At 43.9% G+C, this 11,484-nt stretch overlaps 1 long non-coding RNA gene across 1 annotated transcript; it reads left to right on the top strand.

The window, feature by feature from the left end:
• The first annotated feature begins 437 nt into the window (after positions 1 to 437).
• Positions 438 to 5,635, top strand: LOC140217205 (uncharacterized). The gene is made up of 3 exons (XR_011893735.1): positions 438 to 652; positions 722 to 890; positions 5,479 to 5,635. It is a non-coding gene; the product is annotated as an uncharacterized lncRNA (long non-coding RNA).
• The last annotated feature ends 5,849 nt before the right edge of the window (positions 5,636 to 11,484 follow it).

Here is an 11,484-nt window from a genome sequence, read left to right as displayed (position 1 = left end):
GAGTAAAACGGGGTCAGCAGTAAAATGAACTGTACCGCAGACTGTTCAGGATTGAAATGCTCAGACTTCATATACTTTGTTCATGTCTGTTGCACACCTTGTCGCTTCCTCTGATGAAAAGCCTCTTCAAGAACAGCAGACGCTCTGGAGGCATCAAGCATGACGCCATTTCGAGAAGGTCCCATTGGCAGGCGGAGTAACACAAGAAGCGTCTCCCCGCAGGCTGGCTGTACCCAGTTTGGAGGCAAACCGGATGTGACGTGGGCCAGTGGCGTACTCCCTGCCCCCAGATAGGTACTTGTACGCCTAGGGAAAGACGCTGCTAGGTGCTGCTGCTAAATCCCTGTAGTTTCTGCCGGCCACATGTGGCCACTGCCGGCTCACGTAGGTTCGTTCGCGTGGTGGTGTCGCTGGATCGTGTTCAGTCATGCCGTCCTTGCGCGGCGTTATTGTCGGCGAGTCAGGTTAAATTCTTAAATAGGTCGCGCCTGCGCCTAACTGAGTCTATGAAAGCCTGCACATTCAGTTTTGCTGGCTTCAATGCAGTGCGGCTGGCGTGAGCCGTTTCCACGATGCGCTTCGAGCGTGTCGATTTCGCCGTTCTTTATGTAGGCGGAAACGACCCCCACAAGAAATATGCCACAACATCAAGGTAAGTCTACTGAAATCACAAAATTTGAAACAATAAGCCCTAATAGTTGTGTTTTCTTTTAAATTTTAGGCCTTGATTGTTCAACGAGACGGCCCGCGTCGTGCTGGTTTTCAAGGTGCTCCCTCGCTGCCTAGAAGATGCTGATGCGGAACAGAAAATGCAAAAACGTCGCTTGCTCAACCGCAAATTGACGGCTACGCTGAAGCGCATGTCGTGTCTGCGGAATTTGAACCCCGAGGTATGGACCCCCTTTTTCCAGCGGCATGCCGTTACATACCGCCAGGAACACGCTTGGCTTATTTCTGACTCGGTAAAAAAAATGTTTCACTTTTTCTGGCTGCTCGCTGCGGAAGAAATGCGGACCGTTTGTCGTAGTTGTCTCCATTACAGGGTGGCATTACTGCGGTGAACAAAGCAAGTGTTGCCGTACATACTGTGCGCACTTCACCCTTTGTTGGGCGGTCGGAAAATATTGGTCCCACTTTTCAGGGCAACTTCGCTACTCTGTAGCGGTGAAGTGTAATTTCTACCATTGAACATTCCTGTGTAGATATGTTTCTGAATCAGCACATTTTTTCGTCCATTTCTTTGTCAAAGAACGCGATAAAGCGATTGCGCAGATTGTTTACTTGCCTTTCTACAATGTTTAGTTTATTCTATCGCCTTCCTTCAAACCACCACAGCGGCAAATGGACTCTTTTTATCGAAATTCCGCGTTTTCATAATAGCTGAATTTTGGTGCGGTTAGGTGTCTAAATTTCTCGTGCCCACTGCTACCAAAACAGGTGACCAATTATTAGCATCGCGAACAAATCGCATTCCTACATACGCGAGCTGCTACATATGAGCCCTCAAGAATTTTCAAGAAGCATCTTTTTTCTAAGAACCCTTGTGATATTGGAAAGCCCTGATTGAGGATTCTCATACAAAGCATGCTCAGTAAGTATAATGAAAACGTGCACAAACAATGTATAATGTACTGGGTACTCTGGCTGCTTCTAATCACATTACAGGTGACCACGAGTAGGTAGAAACTGGCCTTGAGGCTGTATAGTGGGATGTAATAATATTCCCACTTTTCGCTATTACAGAATCGTAGTCAGCTTTGAGATTTTACGTTATGTGAAAAATACTTCATAAAAAAAAAAGCACTTGTAATGTCTCGGACACAAAGCCGCTTGTTCTCTGCTTGCGTCTATGAAAGGGTTAATATGCACACACTATTCAAAGGTCGCATTAAGAACTGAGTTGCAGGCGTTACTATGCACCGCAAGCAGCAGGATACTAAAACGAGAAATGAGCGGCACCGTACTGTCTTCATTTCTTCAAAGCTTGAACAAGAAATGCACGCGAGGGTGTCACTACAGACAGCTGCGGCAACACTGACGCATGCGCGAGAATATAAAATGAGGTGCAGCTGTGCGGTGCACGCTGCCGTGAAGTTCGAATTACAGTTTCCCCCTTGCGAAACTACCGGAAAGGATATATTGCATCCATCGGTGTTAATATATTTTCTAGCATATTTTCTTGTTTTCAACCAACATACACATCCCCGTTAAATCAAATAGATCACTGTAGATGGCTGCCACAAGCATATTACAAGAACTGTGAATTGGAAGCTGTTAGCTACCTGTGGCACGAAGTCATGCAAGGGTACATGTAGTCTTAGTGTGCACGTTGACTTCATGTTTTACTAATTTGACTGACTCCTATTGCACTCCGGCTGAATAGCAATAACACACAGGCCACTTTACGTTCGAGCTACTCGAAAGCCTGCGAAAGCTGAAGGTACATTCATAAAAGTTCGTAAGTCCATGGCATTAGTGAAAAAAATCTAAACCTTTTCTGGTACAGCCGTGCGTTGTCAGAAGTGTCTCAATGCATTGCAGTGATTGAACAGACACATATTGGCTGTACCACTTGGATTTCAGCGTGCATGCGTTGGCTGGACAAAAACTTCTACCATATTTTACCTCCAAACTTTTGCTCACGAGTGGAAAGTGCTGTTTCTGTTGTAAATAGATGTGGCTTGCACACAAGGTATGTGCATGCTAAGTGTCTTGGCAAAGAAAAGTAAAGGTACTGCATGAACAGAAGGTGCTGCAGCTACATAACCTGACCTTTGATCATTACGCTCACAGATTGAAGGGATGGAACTAAGTGCGTGTCTTTTAAATGCTTGATTTCAGCCAGTTAAATTTGCCAACACGGGGATTCAAACCACTGGGCTGGACTCTCAATTTAGTGAGAATACTAACTACTGCGTTCATTGGTGCTGACAGATATCAAGTCAGTTGTAGCTCGGCATTACTGTATTCCGTCACCAAAATGCTAGAGAACCACTTCAGATCCTTCGATGTCAGCATCCTCATAATCAGTGGGCACCCCATAAGAAAAATAGGTCAATTTTGGATGGTATCCTTGCAAGTGTGAGAAGGCTAGGCCACAGAAACTCGCGTTTCTGATTTGTGCACTATTCAGCCACGTTAAAATGTGAGGAGCCTAGACATATAAAAGACGAGGAGCAAGCAAATTGAATGCAGCTACCAAGCAAAAAATGTGGAAGCGTAAGCTGTTGATTTTTGACTCCAAAGGCACGTTCACACCGAAGATAAAGCGGCTAAACCGGGCAAAGCTCTTGGCCAGGCGGATAAAAGCAGGCGTTAAACGAGGCGGCAAGCCCGATTGCTCGCGGACCACTTTTTTTCCCGCCCACCAGAGCTGTCCGCTTTGCCGCAGCCAATCAGAGCACCAGACGACAGTGGCGTGTGCGGGATAAGGATGGACGACCGGTGCCACGAGACGGCGACAAGTGCGCCACAAAAACGTTTGATGCTCCGCCTCGGCGGTGCGGGCAGCCAGGCAAGCCGTCCAGTATACAGGGTGTTTCAGCTAACTTGTGCTGAGGCTTTAAAAGAGAAAGACAGAAAGAAACTAGGCCTGCAGTACTCAAATGCAATCAATTCAGCAAACTACCCTTTTGAGCAACTTTAATACTTGCGGCTCATTCAGAAACATCTACTTTATTTTTATGAAGATAGCTGCTGTGGTTATTTTTTCAGGACAAAAGAAAGTGCACAAAATCGAAAAAAGTACCATGCAACTATGCACTTTTGAGCAGTGACGAACAAATGAACAATGCGGCATGCAGACAGGATGTAAAAAATATGCAGATCCGACACACTGTGAAAATTATGTAAGCAGCTTTCTTTGCTGCTTCTGTTCATTGATGGCAATTGGCAGTGATATGTTAAATGTTACCTTGCATGCACCACTCGTGTGTGTAGTACAGAGCTCACAGGCAGACATGCGCTCCGATGCTCAAGGTGGTGTTGTGCACCATCCATATCCTGTGAGAGTAGTGGCACTGTCATTCCCTCGCACGGCGCATCGCATAGCGGGTGACGTAGAGAAATCCGTTTATTGAATCCTTAGGAGAAATAGTTGCTGCCACGTCCTGTGCCCGACAGAGCAGCGCCTGCTGGCCACCCAGGCTTCTGTCACGCAGCATTGCCTCCCAGTGTTGCAGTGTAGGGGCATTGAAGTTTTGATGCTGGACCACCACTTGCATACTGTCGTTTTGACGCCGTGGTGCTGTATTGCAGCTTTGCATCTGCACATCCCGTGTCAATTGTTGGCATGGACATACTTGCCATGTTTATATTCTCAGAAATAGCATAAGCATGCCATACCACACCTTGAACTACCATTATAATATTTTTAGTTTGCCACCACAACTGTCACCATGTCTAGTTGTAGTGTTTTTCTTTTAAAGAGACTCTATACGAAGGATGCTTTCTGATGGCATCTTTACCTTCTCGTGCGATCATTCAGCGAGCACTTTGTGCTCGCTGAATGCCGCCAGGCTACAAGACGCATTACGCAGCACGGATCTGGCGGAGCAGCTCTGGGCTGTCCAGCGAGCCCACGATGCGTCCAGGGAGTTACAACTCCCGGTCCCAACGTGGGAGTAGCCCGCTCTATGGGACCTAGCGCCCCGTAGCTCGCAGGACCTTTCAATAAAGTTATTCCATCCATCCATCCATCCAAGTGCTGCAGCTTCTGCAATGCTTTGTCTATTCCTTCCAGGCACACTACTCTCAATGTATCATTAGCGCTGAAATAGAATACCACCCGTTGCTCAAAGCAGCTTCAATATAGATTCCAATCGGAAGAATAGGCAGACTTGTGGCAGTATACAACTTTCTATAGCGATAAAAGGCAAGCTAGCATAGTGGGGCATCTCAATGCTTGTAAAAGCATTCAACTGCATGTATCTCCAAATAACTAAGCTCAAGCAGACACTGTCAAAATTCGTGCTTGTCACGGTGAGTTGGTGCGGGAACTTGAAGGTGTCGCTTTTCCTTCATTTTTGTGTCTCTTATGTTTTTGCTAAGGCTCTTGCCACAGCAAAGTTGCTCTTGTGGTATTTTAGAAGGGTAATTTACTAATCACCTAGGCGATGTCATTTCCTTCATTTGGTTGCACTGTGTGCATCAGTGCAATAAATGGGTCAAACGGCTTAATACGAAATGTTGCCGGGCCATTTTGGCACGACACTTGTGGATAACATTTTGGTGTGGCTTGGGCGAGACTGAAAGAGAGAAAGTGACACATACAAGCACAAAGGCCAGGCACTGTTCCTATGTGGCCTGCACAACCACTAGAATAGCAGCTAGTCTTATCAATTCATACTGAGTATCACAAAGTGTAACATTGGAAGAACTGTAGCTGAAACATGTGGTGTGATCAACATGTACAAGGTTACAATACCCTACACCCTTCTTGTATTTAAGTTTTTAACTTTGCCCACAATCTGATTACAGCTTTCCAGAGTTCCTTGGAAAATCCTCCCATGCACCTGCCATGTACATTGCCCCTCCTCCTCGATGTGGCGTGCAAGATGGCAGCAGCAGCTGTGGGAACAGTTGAAGAGGTGATGAAAGGTCCACTTTATAATAGGTTGTATGTAAATAAAACTGATCGAACTCAACCGATTCGGCTTCCACTTTTGTCAAGACAATTGTCAGCAAAGCAATGGAGCAACTTCAGTAGGGCGATACTAATAAAGAGTGCATAGAAATTCTTGGAAGCCCCGTCAGCTTTCTTGCTATTAACAGGCTGTGTTGGTGAGGTGGTTTAGGCAGGAAATGCCAATTCATGAGGGATGGTCATGGCCACCATGTTCAATGTATGTGCAGCATTAATCAGTTCTCTAGACCGAGTGCACTAATGTTGGCAGGCCAGCACTTTGTCACATGATACATTTTCAAACCTCGCATGCTTTCTTTGGGGCTGAGAAAATTAATCAAGCATGAAACTAAAATCGGCATGTTGCAGTTTTCAATTAACCATCACTGCATTTGTCCATTCTTGAAACAAATTTTATTGTACCAAATGCATACAGAATGAATTTGTGGAATATCCAAAGTACATTTTGCTTGTTTTGGTCAAGCAGCTGGCAGAACAAAACCACAAAGTTCCAAAGCAGAAAGGTAACACTTCTTCGAAGTACACAACTGGCAAAACACTGTTGCTAACACATGAGTGCAAAACTTGCCGCCGATTAAAAAAAAGAAGGGAGCTGCTACACACCACTTGCTTCCTTCACCATTTATTTTTTTTTTGTGGCTGATTTTTAAAAATCCTTGCTATAGCAAATGCAAGGACATCAGAAAACAACGCACAACAGATATTGGTGCTATGGTGTAAAGTAATGAAGATATAATTTTGCATGCACATTATTTAGTCTGAAATAGAGGGTTGCAGCACAAACGTTACTCTTCAATCCCAATAAAAAATATGGAACTCGTGGGCTACAAAAGGGCTACAGATAAATCTTGAGGGCCTCGGATTCAGTAATGTGCAGCTATACTTAAGTACACAAGCATTTTTGGATTCTGCCTCTACCTGGGTGCAGCTTTGTGACCTGGAATGAAAAGCCACAGCCATCGAGCTGCTGCAGTGGCGACATCACAGTAAGAGGTAATAGCGAAAAATTAAAACAATAATATGGCCATGCAACTTGCACATCAAATAGGTCACCTGAAGCTTCTATTTCCAATTTTTCTGGTGTTGCATAGAAGGACAAAAATTTTGAAAAGTGATAGTGTACGATTTTCATACATTAACAATTATGCATATCTAGTTATTTTTTAACCATGCAGATATTTAGCAAAAAGTTTTGAGCACGGAGAGCCCGGCGTTCTTGCAAAGGAGTTTCTAGGTGAGGTGGACACACTTTGCTGCTAATGCGAGTTTCAGAAAATTAATTTTGAAAAATTGAGTCACTTTTTTATTAGTAACTTGGCGGCAGTCTTCTAAATGGCATATTTGGAGGCAGTCCCATGTGAACGCACACCCTTTCTTTTTCTAAATCTCGAAAATTGCACTTATTTTTGAAATATTCATTATCGCGCTCAATTGAGTACAATCAAAACTTGGTGCATCCTCCTCCACATCAGGCGGCAGTGCCCTGTCAAGAAGTGTGGGACAAAGCTTAAATGATGGCCTGACACGGCACACAGACGCACATGCTTGCCAGGCAAAGTGTGTCGTATCAGCAGCTACAATGACTGGCCAAGATGTTGTTTCAGACTTTCTCGAGCCTGTTGTGGGGGGTGTTTCCATCTGATGAGATAGAGGGACCTTCTTTTCTGCGCTCCCAGCACACTCGGTTCCAATATTGCCTCGATTTACCAGTGAAATTCAATGATGAATATCTTGAATTAGGTGCAACTTTCAAGATTTGTAAGAAATGAGAGTGCACTAAAATGTGACTGCCTCCAAATTTGTGGAGTTCCAAAATAGAGGAATTCCTCTGCAAGAATGCCACATTTGCCGCGCTCATAACTTTAAAACAAGAAAATCTGTATGGTAATAAAAGACACCCTGTACGTATACAGTGTGCATTGGAGCATTTCATGCAACCAATATTCAAGCACCTCCTGTCTACAAAGAATTCATAAAGCAAATTTATGCATTAAGACTGGAATCAGTTACGAGCACTGGAAATGCAAACACTGTTACGAACCCTGGTCACATGCCAGGCATTGTGTTGCTGCTCTCTGCGTAGGGCCTATGATTAAAAACCACCTTCAACATCGCACAGTAAGCTACCAATTGCTATGTGTAGGAAGACTTGCTATGTGTAGGAAGATGCACTACATATTTTTGTAACGCAGTAAGGAAACATTCATAATCGAGAATGCCACCATAGACATGAGAGTCATATAATATTGCACTGCGTGCAGCAAGGATAGCATAATCTTGCACAAAAGATTAGTCTCTCCCGCAGCCTTTGAGGCCCCCTTTATTATGTCTCGCTTATGATGCCGTGACATGGTACGAAACCATGATGACATAACTTATGATCATGAGTTACTCTTGAATGAGAGCTTGTGCACACATGCATATTTCTGCATTGTAACTCTGGAGTGCACTTACAGTAAGGACACTGTGAAAAGAAGAAAAATAAGGCCAACAGCAAGAACCAGGCAGCGCAGTGCTATTTGCACCTTCTCGGCTGTTGTCGGTTTAAGTCACCTTCACTGCAGCAGAGTCGTGTTATGCGGCGACGCATATTAAGCATCATGCAGTGAAGCATATCTGAAGTTAAAGGGGACACTGTCACGGGGCCCCTGCTGGTGCTTATGGTTATCTGACACTATCAGCTTAAGTACTCGTACTGTGACCTCTTCATGCATTTGGACAACACCAATCGCCATGCGAAAACCTCTGTTCACTGCTAATCTCGCTAAGAGCCTAAATTATTTCCAAACTACAAATTTCACCAAGTGGCAAACTTGGCAATCCTTTTGGAACCTCATTCTAAAGTACTTTAATACTACCAGGATGCTTCAATGTCAAACTGGACTAAAAACTTGGGATGAGATTGCGCAAGCTTCTAGCTTTCTGACTGTTTCCTTCACCTTCTACATCAGTGAGTAGGCAGTGTTCAATAGGCGCTCCCGCTTCACAAAGCAGACGACCGCTGACGAAAGCACGGTGAAGGTGAATAATGAGAGCGCAAGCAAACATTCAGAATGCAAGATCTCGCCCTTGGATTTAGAGAAAGGAAGGATAATTTCAACACCAAGGAACCCAAGCATGCGTTCAACAACAAAAGCTTCTGAACGGGCCACTTCCACATCAGCACTGCGGAAAGACTGATGAGCTTATCAACCAGCAGAAATTTTCACTCGTGGCAGAAATTTTCACTGCCACAATGGCAGGTTCAACGATATTTGCATGATGACTTTTTGGACCAAAAAGAAGATCCATTTGAGCGATGGTGTAAGTGTGGTGCCCCAAACCATGCGGGAAATTATCGAGGCATTCCACATAAAAAGATTAGGAGACACTTGTGTCAGTCATGTGTCGTTGTCTCTGTTAGATTGCGAATTTCAGTACCTTCGCAATACGTGTACTAATCTGAAGTAATTTTTGTTCTTTGACTTCCATACCCCCTGATATCTTTAACTGATGCTTTTTACCTTGTCATGTTCTTATGCTACGGTTTTTGCAATCACCTATATATATGTTCTTCGTTTCAATAAAAATTTAGTTGAGAGTTAGCGCTCGTGCTGTCTACTCCTTTCTGTGTCCGTGTTTCACTTCGCGCTAGAAGCCAAAATCATGGTGCCCACTGTTGGCTCGGCTTGTGAAGAGCGACCTGCTGATACCAGACACTCTAAGCAACTCTTTTAAATGTCTGAATCGATGGTGACATGCACAAGGTGTCACTGCTCTTTGAACATGTTGAGCTGTTGTCCTTGCTTCAAGAAACATTAACTACAGTTATGACATTGTCAAACAAAAGTGTTGTATTAGCGAATTTTGTTAACCACGAAGCATAATGTCCCTGTACATTATTTGCTATGCAGTAAACTATTTTGCACCTCTGGTTGGTGAAAAAAAATGGATTTTTGCAATACCAATAGTATTCATATTCGAAAAATATTCGCTTCGCACTTAGGTTTCATTATTCGAATTAGCTTTGAAATTGAAAAATTCATATTTCCACACCCATAGTTTTGCTCAAATACCTGGAGCATAAGTCATTTGAGGACGTAACTTCAGGATTAGCAACAGTATGCCACCAAAGAGTCAACACAGTTCAAAATTTTTTACATCCTTTTACAATTGTTTCCTTATATACATTCATTAAAACCATCTTAAGCCTCAATAATTGACAACTAAACTTTGATAACAGCTGCATGCTTGGATGGAACAGTGCATGTTCTGGCCACTCTAGGGTAGTAGTTTAGGGGAAAAAATATCCGTTACTTAGGAATTCCACTTGGTGACCTTGTGCAGAGAAACCCCGGCTGGATCTTACCATCTGAAGCTGCTGCACAATGGCTATCACTGGCTTTTGTGGTGTTCTCGATGGCATCCACTTGCTTGAGAAGCTCGACCTCAATGACGTCTTACCACTGGCAGCACTTACTTCTGTTTATCACAGATGAAAATTGCCTACGAGCTCTTATTTCGCCCAAAACACAGACTTTTGCCACATTTAAGAAAGTGGCACTCTCCAAGTCAGTGTGGTCAGCATGTCTGGCGTGCACTTTCATCTCCTGCATCAGAGTGAGTTACTATCCCAGATTAATGTGCTACAGAGATCACAGAGAGACTGGCGAAGAAGTTGTGCCCAGACAGATAGAATGATAATATTTATGTATATTGCAATTCAAAGCCATCTATTGGAGCACCTTGCACCACCAGAGAAATCCTAATGGCTTCCTTTTCTTTCATCTCATAATGTGGGCGGTAACACCCCATTAAATGGTCCCTAAGATAGTTTTTGTCAACCCTGCGGAAATCTCTCACAGAAAACTTGTAGACAGTCTTGATAAGTGTTGTCAGATTACTTTTCAATGTGTTCTTTATCATCACTGTGTTGGTCGTAATTTCAATTCATGTGCAGCACTCACACAGTGCGCACTCCTTGCAGACATCTGTAACTAGTGGCAGTTCACCAGCATACTTGAAGGGAGGAAAAAAGAGCATGGCCACACCAACCACATCACAGCATGTGTATGCATCAGATGACATTGTGGAACCTAATTCTATGTCGGCAGAAAATACATGGCTGCTGTCGCTATTGCGAGTGCAAATATTTGTCCCACGGGTACAGAGAAGTCATTATGGCAACCACATAATCCAGGCAGCTTAGCGATGGGCAACTGCAATATTTATGAAGCAGCACACTGCATTGAAAGCCAGGCACTGTCACACTTGTCTGGGAAAATCGGTGCTTGTATACACAGGGGCTGGACCATTTCAAACCACAGTCACATTGGAACTCTGTCCACTCTCGTAGGGTGCATTTTCTGTGTAGTCGCTGCCACTGCAGGAATAATTTTCTTCCAACTGCACAAAGAGAAAATTGCAGCACTGTGCTCTGCAGTGCTTGGTGCAAAGGCAGGACAGCCATGAGCCTTCTCCCATCCACAATTAAGAAATCTTGCAATACATAGATGGCTTACAGTGGCATCCCTACAGGCAGCACACACCGCCTAAATGCCGCCACTTAGATTGCAACACACTGAGGGTCTCCATGCCTTTATGTAAATGCTCAAATATACTACAGGACAGGATGTTTAGGGAATAAAGGTTGTTTCACGGTCCTCACATCTATGCTACGACAAAGCCAACTCCAACTGCACAGGTAGAAATTGCTGTGGAAAATTAAATTTTACAGTTCCATGTACCATATTTTCCATACAGTACTATAGTCTGCAGGATCTAATTTGGGGTGAAAAAGCCCCTCTCATTAAGCACCATGGCAAATTTTAGTTATAGGTACATTGGAAGTTGTAAGATGC

This window comes from Dermacentor andersoni, chromosome 4 (assembly GCF_023375885.2).
Source record: "Dermacentor andersoni chromosome 4, qqDerAnde1_hic_scaffold, whole genome shotgun sequence".
Lineage (NCBI taxonomy): Eukaryota > Metazoa > Arthropoda > Arachnida > Ixodida > Ixodidae > Dermacentor > Dermacentor andersoni.
This window is presented reverse-complemented; position numbering and strand designations above follow the sequence as displayed.